The sequence below is a fragment of the Haliotis rubra genome, unplaced genomic scaffold (assembly GCF_003918875.1).
Source record: "Haliotis rubra isolate DU_JTF1 unplaced genomic scaffold, ASM391887v1 Scf484, whole genome shotgun sequence".
Classification (NCBI taxonomy): Eukaryota; Metazoa; Mollusca; class Gastropoda; order Lepetellida; family Haliotidae; genus Haliotis; species Haliotis rubra.
In genome coordinates, this window is record NW_025767173.1 from 101,350 (window position 1) to 114,200 (window position 12,851).

Sequence of the window (12,851 nt, forward strand, 5' to 3'; positions counted from 1 at the left end):
GGTATCCTATCGTTCACTCACACATACAAACTCAGATGTCCCATAATCTCTATTCAGATTGGTCAATGCATTACCCGGCGTTGTCGAACTTCCTGGTTTAATACTGACGCATATATCACAATGGCGTTATAAATAACATTCATAGAGATGAATAGCAACCTTCCTGCCACTTAGCTATGTTGACGTAAAGATCCATGCAAACAGTTATGTATGCGTTCCGAACGAAGGAGTTATAATCACACGCCTTTTCGTCCTATATATGCTGTCAAGGCGACACATACACAGATGCATGTGTATACAAGTACTTTTGACATACGCAGATGTATGAAACTGGCACACGTTGACGTGTAGACCCCGACACATATGGACACAACTGACTTTAACATATACAGATTCAGACTCAGACTCGTTTATTCAATACTACAGGCCCTATGACCTAAGGTGCAATTACACCAGAACATATTATTTTGTCACGTGGATGTGATATATTAAACAAAACTTATAATTAAGAACGGCGTGCATTAAATAGATGCTTCAAATATAATGATAGTAATTTGATGTTGGAGATTTTGTGAAGAAATAAGTTTGATGAAGTTACAATTGTTTGGCACAACAGAAGTTAACCAAGGTAAATATTTCATTCGGAGTGCAGAATATTTTGGACAGGAAAATAATATGTGAACTTCATCTTCGATGTCGGGATCCATGCAATGTTCACAGCAGATGTTATAGTCGTACTGTTGTTTCTCCTTCCTGTATGCATTTACCTTCAGATTGTTCAATGCTATTCTGAATTCACAGAATGCACGTACCAAAGACTTGTCTTCGAGACAGGTAATATATGTTTCTGTGTTAAAATCAGTTTTAAATCCAGAGTATAATGACAGATAACTTGAGGTAGAAACAGACAAATGCAAATCCTGGATAATGATATCCTGTAACCTTTGTTTGAAAGTGCTGAGAAATAGCTTCTCGTCACCAACCTGTTGTGATAACCAAGTCCATGCGAAACCTGTTGAAAAGAGCAGAGATCTAACCTCCGACACCCAGTTATGTCTTCCATTATCGTCTAAAGATTTAAGAAGAAGATAGCTCTGCCTTGGTTATCTAAAGGAGTCCAGTCGTAGTAGTTTCAACCAGTATTTGACTACTCTCATGCTGGTATACACAAACACACTGCAGCGACCTGTTTCACCCAATATTGCTTTGTTTGATGCAAATTTCCCAACAGATATGAATCGTTTAAGGAATGCGGTATGGACCTTTTCAATTGCTTCATTGTATAGTCTTCCCCATATCTCGGAGCCATAAAGAAGGATTGGTAAAATTTTGCAGTGGAAGATAGGCATTGCTGTAGAGAACATCCTTGCTTGGTTACGTTTAAATAGCTGGTATAGTTAATGCTTAACATATACAGTTGTAGAGTAAGGGGCGACTAACGGGATCGGGTGGTCAGACTCGCTGGCTTGGTTGACACATGTCATCGTATCCCAATTGCGTCGATCGATGCTCATGCTGTTGATCACTGGATTGTCTGGTCCAGACTCAATTATTAACAGGCCGCCATCATATAGCTGGAATATTGCCTTGTGGCATAAAAGTAATTAACTCACTCACTCACTACAGATGTATAACGGTGGTACATGTGTACACACGTACAAATGTATACACAGCTACCTCGAACATACTTATCCGTATCGCATAGATATGCTGTAAACGTTTCCGGTTTGGAACAATATAGACTTGGTGTATGATTCCTATAGATACGGCTTTACGCTCAGACACATATGAACACAACTACCTCTGACACACAGTTTATCTCTATGACGTGGAGGTGCATGGTATCCCCAGTGTGAGAGAAAGCGTGATATCAAAATAACCTGAGAGCCGGTTCATAAAAAAAGAGCTGAAGGAACATTTTACAAAATCAGTCTCTAGTCGTTAAAGACATGAACAGTCTCGTTATATGAACGAACCAGCTTCGTTCCCTTTCTACTTCTACGTATGTCAAAACGCCCGTATTACTCACGGTCGAACAGCCGAATAATCCACACCCAGTGGGGGACAAATTCAATATATTCAAAATTCATTGAGCACTGACAATACCCAGGTGTCTCTCGCCATCCGGCTTTTTGTGTAGCTGTATAGATTAAAACTCTCTGCTTTGGAAACTCTCAATGTATATTTACACATGTTTGCATGTCTGGTAATAAAAGTAGTACCCGACGTCGCTGAGGGCAGACTGATCGAAAACTTACCTTCAGTATGAATCCTGTCAACTGTGTGGTGATTCTGTGTTGCATTGCAGTGATCACATGTGTGGAGATTCCGTCACGTGCCAGGGGACGGCGTGCATTATATACAGCAGTAAAAGAAGTAAAAGGTAAGCGAAATTAATAACTACTTTCATTCATCTGTTCTAATAATTATGGTTAATCTTATAGACATTTAAAATATTTGGGATAAGCCTTATTGCAATATTTTATATACAGATCATAATATGTTTTGCTCAAGAATGATGTAGTTGTATATGCACGTACCTTGTGGGCTATTACTACTAAGCACGGCATATAGCCGAAGAAACTGGCATAGGATGCAAGTGCTCATTGGTTTAATGAAACTTTAGAGCTCGTTTATTGCCACACCACCAAATACAACAAGTATGGTGATTCGTAATTCTAATCCCTGATAAGCAAGTACACGCCTTCAAATGACACGATATTGGTTCTAGACCTACTGGCGACACATTAACATTTAAGTCATTTCAGTCGAGTATCAGAACAGAAAATAGTCTCATCTAATGGATGTGTAAGTCGATCGATATCCTGGTAAAACGACAATGAATAAATCACAACCAACTGTCCATTCCTTACATAATCATAGCACGTTTAAACAAAGACGTCACATATGCTTATTACTGTTACAATGTTCGGATGTGCCACATACAACAACTAAGAAGGTTTACAACACGGTTGAAGCACTTCGGGAGGCCGTGGGGTAGCCTACCGGTTAAAGCGTTCGCTCGACACGCCGAAGGTCCTGGTTCCATTCCCCGCATGGGTACAATGTGTGAAGCCCATTACTGGTGTCCCCCTCGTGATATTGCTGAAACATTGCTAAAAGAGGTGTAAAACTAAACTCACTCACTCAAGACCATCGAAAACCATCTTGTCATTTGCAACTTCAGCATATTTTTACTTAGCACGTGCATTCCTTTGTAATATTCTTTAGCATGTTATAATTAAGTTTAACTACGCTTCGCTTGCTTGCAAATTATCAAGGCTGTACCTAAACCATTTTAAACAATTTTGAAACATTTCTTGTAAGGCAAGTTCTTTGCCATTCTTGGAATTTTCCGCAATATATATATGTATACAGACACACGCATATGCATATATAATATATATATATATATATATATATATATATATACAGCACAACCAGAAATTATTGAGAATTTAAAGATTGTATTTTTTATCACTCATTACTCTCGTATTAAATGTGAATATTAGCAGAACATAACTCCAGATTCAAAGACAGGTGAACAGTTAGTATTTTGTCAAGTCACCATGGGCAGCAATGCAGGCTCAATGCGGCGGGGCATACTACTGATCAAAGAAGTTAGAAAGTCGTGGTCCTTGCTGTCCCAATATCGGACCACCTCTTCTTTCATTTCAGCAATATTTGTCAGATTTTTCTTATTGACATTTTCCTTCATAAGTCCCCAAACATTTTCTATTGGATTTAGGTCAGGGCTATAGCTTGTCCAATCTAATAATGTCATATTTTGGGTCCGAAACCAGGCCTGTGAATGCTTTGAACGATGGTTTGGATCGTTGTTCTGCTGGAAAATCCAAAACTTTCCATAGAACACATGAGCAGATGGAAGTAAATTTTCCGCTCACTGTTCATATTCCCTTCAAATACACAGAGGGGCGTTGCCCCTAACACAGATATGCCACCCCACACTTCAAATTTAGGACTGTACTTTGGGCGCTGACACAAAGGTTTCTCAGTTTGTTTGGTCCAGAATTTCAAGTGTATTAGGAAACAGCCACACAGAACTTTCATCTGAGAAAATCACATTGTCCCAGTTAAAATTTCTATGCTGTAAGCACCAGTTCAACCTTCGCTCCTTTTGTTCAGGTTTCATGATAGGTGATGGAATACCTCGACTTTTCGGCCAACCCATTACATGCAGCTCAGTTCTAATTGTCTCCTTACAGACAGCCACGGTTCCTCAATCAATCATATCCAGCCTTAAGTTTTCTAAACTCCTTCGTTTGTTTTTAGAAACAAGAATACCAAGCCGCCTCCTGTCACCGACAGTCAATTTTCCCGGCCTACCTGCGCCTCCCTTGTGCCATATCCAATGCCATATCCATTTGCAATAGTTTTCAAAACACAATAAACAGTGGACACACGGATGCCTGTTCTACTTGAAATCACTTTAGCTGATCTGATGTCCTTGTTATAATACTCTAAAATCAACTTCCTCTTCTCTAAATCATCCATACTGAGGATCACTGAAAATGTCGTCTGCTAGCAAGTAAACAAAGGGGGAAAACGCTTCACAAACTAATGAAAAAGGATTAACGTAGTTGTCTCTCTTGAATGAAACCAAGCACTTGATAGCTGGTCAAGGTTGTTTATACTAGAAATCCAATTAAACATATTCCTAAAATTCTCAATAATTTCTGGTCATACTATATACACAAGTATGTATATATATATACACACAGAGAGAGAGAGAGAGAGAGAGTGGTGTGCGTATTCGTGCTTGCACATTCCTCCTGGTATCATATAGCAGTGTACGTATACATGCATGCACATTCATCCTGATTTCATACAGTGGTGTGCGTATACATGCATGCACGTTCACCCTGGTTTCATAAAGGAGACTGTGTATACGTGCATGCACATTCATCCTGGTTTAATACAGGAGTGTGTGTATGCGTGCATGCACATTCCTCCTGGTTTCACAAGCAGAGTGTATATGTGGACGCACGTTCATCCTGGTTTCATACAGCGGTATGGGGATACGTGCATGTACATTCCTCCTAGTTTCATACAGGAGTGTGTGTATACGTGCATGCACATTCATCCTGGTTTCATAAAGCAATATGCGTATACGTGCATGCACATTCCTCCTGGTTTCATACAGTGGTGTGCGTGTACGTGCATGCACATTCATATTGGATTCATACAGAGGTGTAAGTGTACGTGCATCCACATTCATCCTGGTTTCATACAGGATTATGTGTATACTTGCATGCACATTCATATTGGCTTCATACAGGACTGTGTGTACATGTGCATGCACATTCATCCTGGTTTCATACAGGAGTGTGTGTATACGTGCATGCACAGTCATCCTGGTTTCATACAGCTGTGTGTGTATACGTGCATGTACATTCCTCCTGGTTTCATACAGAGGTGCACGTATACGTTCATGCACATTCATCCTGGTTTCGGCCGCCTCCGTGGTGTAGTGGTAAGAGCCTCCGCCCGGAGACTGGAAGGTCGCGGGTTCGATCCCCGACCGCGTCATACCAAAAGACGTTAAAATATGGTACTTGTTGGTCCCTGCCTGGCGCTCGGCATTAATGGGTACAACAAGGACTGGTCGGCTCGGAGTCACTATAATGTGTCTAGTGGGGTATTCATGCTTCACTGCGGTATGGTATCTCAGTGGGCTAGCACTATAAAACCAGTTTAAGTCTGGACTAGTACAAGCAGCCTCACATACACATACACATGCATGCACATCGTCATATGAGCGGAATATTCTTAAGCACGACGTTAATCCCAATTTCACCTCACCTCACTTCATCCTAGTTTCAGACGGATGTGTGAGTATACGTGCATGCACATTCATCCTTGTTTCATACAGCAGTGTGTGTATACGTGCATGTACATTCATATTGGTTTCATGCAGGAGTGTGTGTATACGTGCATGCACATTCATCCTTGTTTCATACAGTGGTGTGTGTATACGTACATGCACATTCATCCTGGTTTCATACAGGAGTGAGTATATGTGCATGCACATTCATCCTGGTTTCGTACACCAGTATGTGTATGTGTATACGTGCATGCACATTCATCCTGGTTTCATACAGGAGTGTGTCTCTACAAGCATCCACATTCATATTGGCTTCATACAGGAGCGTGTGTTTACGTGCATGCACATTCATATTGGTTTTATACAGGACTGTGTGTATACGTGAATGCACATTCATCCTGGTTTCATACAGAGGTGTGTGTATAAGTGCATGCACATTCATACAGATTTCTTACAGCTGTGTGTGTATATGTGCATGCACATTCATCCTGGTTTCATACAGGAGTGTGTCTCTACAAGCATCCACATTCATATTGGCTTCATACAGGAGCGTGTGTTTACGTGCATGCACATTCATATTGGTTTTATACAGGACTGTGTGTATACGTGAATGCACATTCATCCTGGTTTCATACAGAGGTGTGTGTATAAGTGCATGCACATTCATACAGATTTCTTACAGCTGTGTGTGTATATGTGCATGCACATTCATCCTGGTTTTTATACATGAGTGTGCGTATACCTGCATGCACATTCATATTTATGTCGTGGAGGGGTGTGTGTATACGTGCATGCACATTCATGCTGGTTCCATGCAGGAGTGTGCGTATACGTGCATTCACATTCGTATTGGTTTCATACATGAGTGTGTGAATACCTGCATGCACATTCATCCTGCTTTCATACAGGGGTGTGTGTTTTCGTGCATGCACATTCATATTGGTTTCATACAGTAGTGTGTGTATATGTGCATGTACATTCATCCTGGTTTCATACAGGGGGGGCTGTATGCATGCATGCACATTTATATTGGATACGTACAAGATTGTGTGTATACGTGCATGCACATTCATCCTGGTTTCATGCAAGAGTGTGCGTATATGTGCATGCACATTCATATCGGTTTCATACAGGAGTGTGTGTATATGTGTATACATATTCATCCTGGTTTTAAGCAGGAGTTTGTGTATGCGTGCATGCACATTCATCCTGGTTCGTACAGGAGTTTGTGTATATGTGCATGCACATTCATTTTGGTTTCATACAGGAGTCTGTGTATATGTGAATGCACATTCATCCTGGTTCGTACAGGAGTCTGTGTATATGTGCATGCACATTCATTTTGGTTTCATACAGGAGTGTGTGTATACGTGAATGCACATTCATAATGGCTCATATAGTAGTGTGTGCATCCGTGCATGCACATTCATATTGGTTTCATACAGTAGTGTGTGTATACGTGCATGTATTTTTATATTGGTTTCATACAGAGGTGTGTGTATACTTGCATGCACATTCATTTTGATATCATACAGCGGTGAACGTACACACTCATGCACATTCTTCCGGGTTTCATACAGGAGTGTGTCTGTACGAGCATCCACATTCATATCGGTTTCATACAGGAGCGTGTTCATACGTGCATTCACATTCATATTGGTTTCATACAGAGGTGTGTGTATACGTGTATGCACGTTCATCCTGATTTCATACAGCGGTGTGCGTATACGTGTATGCACATTCTTCCCGGTTTCGTAGTTTTAGTGTTAGGTGCCATTCCTTACTGTAAGAATATTATCGTAATCAAAAACATCATACTAATTCTGTGTGAGCTGTTTTCATCCTAATGTCATAAATACGGGACATCAGACAGGGCATCAAATAATACCAACATTCTTTATATGATCAATTAACACTCACTAAAATAATCATATTTACGGAAATGTGTTTGATGGCCTGTTCTTGTTTATATTTCAGAATTCCCTAACTTTGTTTTTGGATTTGGCCGATTGTTGAATTGGTTGTGTGAACTGTTGAGGAGAAGAGATTCCGGACGGATTTGTTTTCAAGGGAAGCTGCTTCCAGCCAGAGAACAAAGGCTTTAAGAAGCTGGAGCACTAACGAAGGACAACAATATATACGTCGTACATAGAGTGAGGGAGTCATGCTACAGCGGGAACTAGGGCTACAATAGCGTCGGGAAGCTAGTTAACTACATTATAATTAAGATCAGATTATAATCCGTGAAGCCTGTAGTATAGACAATGGATTGAGACTGAATGTTGATGAGTTGATGCTTAACACTTGTACATATGCCTTTCCATCCTTATTCTGATCATCACTTGCTTGATAACGGCGTTAGAACAGAAAAGTCGCTGTAATAAAGAAGTTGAACATCCATACATTGTTATCCTTCCTTAACCATACAACTGGTCGCCATTGGCTCCAAAGAGAAACTGAATGTACAGTATGTTTATTTCATTGTACTGCAGTAGGTGGTTGGCTTGAATGAAATGATTAATAATTAACGCTACGAACGCTTTGTAGATCGGAACCCAGAGCCCCATGCATTACACTATCTTAAGTGAAATGACAACGTAAGTTCAAAAGTTTGCATTATTACAGTTATGATCAATGTGAGCACAAATCTAATATGTGTTACAGGAAAATAACCCTTTGTGTATACCAGTGTACCGTTATATGTGTGCCAGTCTCTCCTACTCCTCATATTTGGTCTGTTTTCAGTGAATAATAGCTGCCATAATAGCTACGAATAAAACTTAATCGCCGTTCCCCATGTTAATTTATACGTCGCTGTATGCTGATTTTGAAATACAAAGCTCATTTGAGGTCAGTGTTTGTATTAGTAATACAAATAATAATGACGTATGAGGACCGCCAAAACGACTGTTTATCAGACTCATGTCTGCCTGTCTTTTATCTTTTAAAAACTTTAAAATATATTTCCAGTTGTATTACGCCGTGTCAGCTTGACGTGGGGGGAGATAGCAGATAATGCAGGTCTTACAGTGAAACCCAAGGGTCAGGACAACCGGGACTCGAACCTACGATAATAGTTTTCTCGCACGCCTGATCATAACACCCTTGAACATCCTGGTTAGAATTGGTCTTTAGCCACTCATACATGTCGAGATTGATTGGTCAGACTCGCTGTCTTTCTTGACACGTCATCGTTTCCAAATATTTTTAGATCGATGCTCATGATGTCGATCACTGGAGTGAGTGAGTGAGTTTAGCTTTACGCTGCACTTAGCACTATTCCAGCGATATGGGGGTGGTCTGTAAATAATCGAGTCTGGACGAGACAATCCGGTGATCAACAGCATGAGCACCGATCTGCGCAATTGGGAACCGATGACATGTGTTAACCAAGCCAGCGAGTCTGACCACCCGATCCCGTTAGTCGCCTCTTACGACCAGCTGAAGGTTCATTCTAACCCGGACCTTCACGGGTGTCGATCACTGGAATGCCTGTTTACAGACTAGAGCCACATAGTTTGAATACCAAACATCATACATACAAACCTAAGGGCAACAACTCTGTACAGGAACTTGTAGTTCCTGAGAAACTACACTGTTGTGGCAATTACAATTCACTAAATTTTCTGATAAATGAAGCATTCTATGTAGTATGTATTTCACTTCCTCGGTGCATCCTCGGTACACTGACGGTAATGTGGTCAATAAACTTCATTCTTCATACAGACAGTGTGGTAAAGGTGAGATATGCATACACCAGAAATGTGCAAATTACACACCGCATCGCATTTAACCCCTGGCCCTTCACCACAAGCCCATGCACCCGACACGGACTAGCCATGTCAGACCCAGTGACCTACTTTCCAAACGTCAACATCAACGCTCTCTTGCTTCTCTCAGGGGACGTGGAAGTGAACCCAGGCCCACGAGCAACCTTAGACAGCATTGGTAATGACATTACACGTTTGATTCAAGAGATGAAGGATATGAAATGTGAATTTAAGAAAGACATTCAGGAAGTAAAAGATGAAGTTGTAAGTATCCGCAGTGAATGTCAATCTTTAAGCAAAACTGTAAATAATATTGGAAATGACGTCGAAGATCTGAAATGCAACCAGGAGGTGCTACGACTGGACGTTACTGCTCTAGACACCCATATTAATGACATCGAAGCAAATCTTGAAGCCAGAATAAACAAAAACAATGGCACTGTTAAAAATGAACTCGACAAGATGGATATATATACAAGAAAAAATAACGTTATTTTCTACGACATAGCAGAAAATGAAAATGAATCATACAGTGATAGAAAAAGTCTTATTGTCGACACATTACGCAATACTGTACCCGACAGGGAATGGAACGTTCGTGATATAGATAAGTCATACAGACTTGGACGAAAATCCAGTGGACGTTGTAGGCCGCTGCTCTTACGTTTTCTACATGAGGTTGACAAACTAGCTATCATCAAAAACAGAAGTCAGTTTAAAAGTGTAGGCATCGGCGTGTCCAACGACCTGACAGTGAACCAGAGAAGTGCGCTGCAGGAGCTGAAGGCCGAAAACAAGAGAGGTTACTTCAAGAACGGTAAACTGTATGTGTCCAGCGTGCCGCCAGCCCGGCGCACTCGATCACGTGCTGCTCCCGTTACGTGTAACGGTAGACCGCACGTACAACAGGGAAGCGACGTACGCCCGATTGTCAGTCAAGAACAGACCAGTTACATACCGAGCGAGGCAGGCAACGGAGAGTCGCCTGTCTTATAGCAAACAAGCCAGGCCCAATCAGAATGCCTATCTTTTGTGTTCTGGAATATAGACGGTATTCAAAATAAACTTCATGATGAGGACTTTATTAACTTTGTGAAAAGCCAGGACATTTTTGGTATGATAGAAACATGGTCAACTATGAACACTGCTGATTTCCATCAGTATTTTCCAGATTTTGATGCTATGGTTTTGAAAGCCAAACGATCAGCAAGTGTTGGTCGTAACTCCGGTGGCATCCTTTTATTGATACGAAAATGCCTTAGTACTTATATTACCAGTGTATTTTACACGCAACTGGGTATACACATTTTGTTTAAAAGTGATCTTTTTGCATTTGATAGAGATGTTTTATATTGCTGTGTTTATGTACCCCCAGCAGGTTCTACTTTCTACGCAAAATGTGATGACAAAAACGGAATAACCATATTAGAAAGTGATATTCTGGACGTCCTACAGGACTGCACCTCCCAGCCAGTGGTCATACTTGGTGGCGATCTCAATGCTCGGACCGGAAATCTGCACGATTTTACTGATGATGATATGACAGGAGAGAATGAAGATCCGTTTGATATACCACGTGTGTCAGAAGACCATACAGTTAATCCATTTGGAAGAAGTTTGATTAACTTATGTATATCGCTGGACATCCACATGATGAACGGCAGGTGTGGCAGTGACTCCAGTACCGGTGTGTGTACATACCTGTGCCACAATGGATCTAGTCTGATATGTCTGATATCTACATACCTGTTCTCGATATACAAGTCCTTCGAAGTTGTGTCAAGAGTCGAGTCGCAACACCAAGCAATTAAAGTGACATTACCGTCTGGTTTGCCAACGAACACTAACACAGCCAGCGCAGAGGATACACCCAGTTACAGATATGTGTGGAAGGAATGCTTACGTGAGCAATTTGAAGTAGCCCTTATGTCTCAAGATTTTCTATTTGCTCTAGATAAAGCTACAGATCTAATTGACAAGAACATTAACCAATCTGTTGGTTTATTCACAGAAAATATACTTGAACATGCATCAATGTTTAAGAAGAAAGTCAAACCTTTCTGTAAGAGGCTTAAGAACACTTGGTATGATAGAGAATGTCACCGTAACAAAGTTGAGGCCAGAAAAGCATTGCGAAAATACAGGACTACGAAGATCCAGTCTCATTTCGATACATACAGAGTTTTGCGTAACAGATATAAGACCACTGTCAGAACCAAGCACAGAACTTTCCAACTTCAACAGACATCATTATTGGAAGAAACTCTATGCGATAGCAAAGCGTTTTGGAAGCAGGTCAAGAAAATGAATGGTACTGTGAGACCAGATTATCCCATTCCACCTCAGGAATGGTTTGACCATTTCAAAGAACTTTTCTCAGCAGGTGATACCCAGGAAAGGACTACTGCAGGGATTCGTGATATAGACAGTAACCATGTTGATACTGCTGATGTCCCCATTACAGCTAAAGAAATCATGGAATCTGTGAATAAATAAAAGAGTGGAAAGTCATCTGGTCCAGATTATATAATACCAGAATTACTAAAATCATCACTCAAGTATATATTGCCTTACTTAGTAAAACTCTTCAACAAAATCCTTGATATAGGTGTTTTCCCCAACGGCTGGGGAAGTGGCATTATTGTTCCTATACATAAAAGCGTCTGTCTCAAAGACCCGAATAACTACCGGGGAATTACCTTAAACAGTGTAATTGGAAGGGTTTTCATATCTATCCTTAACAAGCGCCTATCGACGTGGACTGAAATTAATCACAAGATGTGTGAAGAACAAGCAGGATTTCGTCAGGGCTACTCTACGACGGACAACATCTTCACACTAACTGCCTGTGTACAGAAATATCTCAGTAAAAGAAAAGGTCGCTTATATGTTGCTCTAATTGACTTTAGGAAAGCATTTGATTCTATCAATAGAACAAAACTGATGGGCGTACTTCGAAACATCAACCTGAGTGGGAAATTGCTGCGCATTATTTAATCTATGTATTCACGAGTGTCAGCTTCTGTTAGATGTAGTGGAGGATCGTACACGCAAGTCTTTGATTGTCCAGTTGGTCTCAAACAAGGATGTGTTCTTAGTCCGGTCCTTTTCTCTCTGTTCATAAATGGACTCGCTGATATGATATTACAGGAGTGCAAAGGCGGAGTACAGCTATACCCAGATCTATACGAACTATTTCTACTGCTGTTTGCTGACGACGTAATCCTAATGTCTGG